Genomic DNA, 3,549 nt, shown 5'->3' with positions numbered 1-3,549 from the left:
TTTTAATGTAAGCCACTTGAATGTATGCCACTTGTAATCCGGGCAATTATTGTAATGACTTGGTGGTAAACTTTAATAWTTAACATGGAACTTGGACGGGCTGTTTTGCCACAACAGTCATCTGTTTCATAGCCTGGTCCCAGATCTGACAATGACTCCATTGTCATTGTGAAGGCAAAACATTTGGTGGTTTTTACCYCTTTTTCATGGTATCCAATTGGTAGTTACAGTCTTGTCCCATCGCTGCAACTCCCGTACGGACTCGGGAGAGGCGAAGGTCGAGAGCCGCGCGTCCTTCAAAACACAACCAAGCCACACTGCTTCTTGACACAATACCCACTTAACCCGTACGCCAGCCTCACCAATGTGTTGGAGAAGAGTCGCTAGYGCACAAGAACATCCCTGCCGGCCAAACCCTCCCCTAACCCGGACGACGACGCCCCATGGGTCTCCCGGTCACAGCCGGCTGCGACCTGGACTCGAACCAGGATCTCTTGTGGCACAGCTAGCACTGCAATGCAGTGCCTTRGACCACCGCGCCACTCAGGAGGCTGGCAAAACATGTTTTACCTAACAATTCCACAAGGAGTTGGCAAGAGAGCAGAAGCAGACTGACACCCAAACTACAACAGTCACACTCACAGTCAACTTCTGAAGATCCTACCAAATGCATTGTGCAGTGCACCAGGGACAAACTCCCTGACCTTCTGCACTTTCAGATTCAAGTCTGTTCCTCCATACACTACATCCTTATCTTTTTATGGCATGGGAAGAAAAGAACGCTGCTGTTCCATTTGAATTGAGTAACAACTCATTTATTTTCAGTTTCATTAGGCACATCCTTTTAAATGACTATGTGCAGTTTATTAATGACAGAAAAAAAGTCAGACATTGATGTAATATTCTGTAAAACAATGCCGTTTAAATATATATATGTATGTATGTATATATGTTTGGGGAAAGAAAAAAATTCAGATTGCCTTTTGTGACGCTCCATGCACAAGGTCTGAGCCAATAGGCTGTTGAGGAAGGGAACACATGGGGATGTCTGACGTAGCTCCCCCAACCCTGACCTTGAGSAGGACAATAAAAGGGACACTTTCGCACACCGGTCAAACTTTTACAGTGCGCTCAAAGGTTAGTACACCGGATGCATGCGCGTTCCATTCACTCTACAATTGATGCGTAATTACGCGATTATAACAAATTAACGCAACTCTTTACACATTGCATGCGTTGGAGTAACTTGTTGAATCAGCACACCACATGTACCATGTTTACAAATATTAGTGAGTGATTAATAATGTAAATAATTTAACATGAATTTATGACATCAGCTAACCATAATTTTATAAGAATAGKCGTAGTCACATTTTACAGTTCAAATGGACCTCCGGTAGTTTTGAGCATGTCTTCAACAATGTGTTTCCGTTACTGCGCTTATTCTTTGTAGGTGCGCTGGTGCTTGTTCTTCATCCGGRGTTGTCAGCATGTTCAACTTGAATTAAATTAAAGAGTTCGGGAGGCAACTTCTTTATGTCTCACCAGCCTCACTAAGGACAATTATGCATTTGATGGCACTGTCAGATTCAACACCAGAAATGCAACAATTTTATTTTTCAAATTCCATACATCACTTTCTATGGACTGTATGGAAGMTGACCATGAGAATATTGACCGTTTTGCAATGTTTTTTGCCACTCAGTTGTTGTCTTCTAAATGCCCATTCACTCAGGTACAATACAAGTGCTGATCCCGGGTGAGAAAGAGGCTTACATCGAGGTGAAGGTTAAACAACTAGATGGTGACAAAGCCACTGTGGAGACCAAAGATGTAAGGGTTGGTAGGCTATTCGTTGCAGTTGAATACAACATACTGATGTTCATTTCTTTATTTTTACTATTTTCTACATTGTAGAATAATAGTGAAGACAACACTATGAAATAATACATATGGAATCATGTAGTAACCAAAAAAGTGTTAAACAAATCAAAATATATTTTATATTTGAGATTCTTCAAAGTAGCCACCCTTTTTCTTGATGACAGCTTTGCACACTCTTGGCATTCTCTCAACCAGCTTCAGGAGKCAGTCACCTGGAATGCATTTCAATTAACAGGTGTGCCTTGTTAAAAGTTAATTTGTGGAATGTCTTCCCTTCTAAATGTGTTTGAGTCAATCTGTTATGTTGTGACAAGGTAGGGGTGATAGATAACCCTATTTGGTAAAAGACCAAGTCCATATTATGGCAAGAACAGCTTAAATAAGCAAAGAGAAATGTTAGTCCATCATTACTTTGAGACATGAAGGTCAGTCAATCTGGAAAATGTCAATAACTTTTAGAGTAAAAACCATCAAGCGCTATGATGAAACTGGCTCTCATGAGGACCRCCACAGGAAAGGAAGACCCAGAGTTACCTCTGCTGCAGAGGATAAGTTCATTAGAGTTACCAGCCTCAGAAATTGCAGCCCAAATAAAATCTTTACAGAGTTCAAGTAACAGACACATTTCAACATCAACTGTTCAGAGGAGACTGCGTGAATCAGGCCTTCATGGGCGAATTGCTGCAAAGAAACCACGACTAAAGGACACCAATAATAAGAAGAGACTTGCTTTGGCCAAGAAACACAAGCAATGGACATTAGACTGGTGGAAATCTGGCCTTTGGTCTGATGACTCAAAATTGGAGATTTTTTGTTCCAACCGCCGTGTCTTTGTGAGACGCAGAGTAGGTGAACGGATGATCTCTGTATGTGTAGTTCCCACCATGAAGCATGGAGGTGGAGGTGTGATGGTGCTTTGCTGGTGACACTGCCAGTGATATATTTAGAATTCAAGGCACACTTAACCAGCATGGCTACCACAGCATTCTGTAGCAATATGCCATCCCATCTTGTTTGTGCTTAGTGGGAGCATTGTCATATGAGAGGAGGATAGCAGAGAGAAGAGAGGTAAGACTTCACTCTGCAACCGGAAGAGGGGCTCAGGCAGAGAGAGAAGAGAGAGAGGTCAGACTGTAAATTGCATACGAAGGAAGGGGTCAGGCAGGAGAGAAGAGAGAGAGATGGTCAGACTGTCCATTGCATACGGTAGGAGGGGTCAGGCAAGAAGAGACGAGGAGAGGTCAGAACTGTAAAATTGCATACTGGAGGAGGGGTATGGCAAGAGAGAGAGAGAGAGAGAGAGAAGGTAGAACTGTCCATTGGCATACGGAGGAGGGAGTGTCAGGCCTAAAGAGAGAGAGCAGATCAGAACTGTACCCATTGTCATACGGAGGGAGGGTCAGGCACGAGAGAGAGAAAGAAGAGGTCAGACTGTTCCATTTGCATACGTGAGGAGGGGATCAGGCAAAGAGAAGAGAGGGAGTTCCAGAGCAGAGAGCAAGAAGAGACGTTCACATAGTAACAGAGTGAGGAAAGATCATTAGTAGAAAAGGCAGTCATCTGTGGCCACAGTACCTCGTCATTCACGTTCTCCACTGTTGTCACACCTTGGGAACAAAAGTGGTAGTCGAAGGGAGCCGGGACCAAATAACATTCGATGGAGTA

Source organism: Salvelinus sp. IW2-2015, linkage group LG17 (genome assembly GCF_002910315.2).
Source record: "Salvelinus sp. IW2-2015 linkage group LG17, ASM291031v2, whole genome shotgun sequence".
NCBI classification, from domain to species: Eukaryota; Metazoa; Chordata; class Actinopteri; order Salmoniformes; family Salmonidae; genus Salvelinus; species Salvelinus sp. IW2-2015.
Note: the sequence above shows the minus strand (reverse complement) of the source record.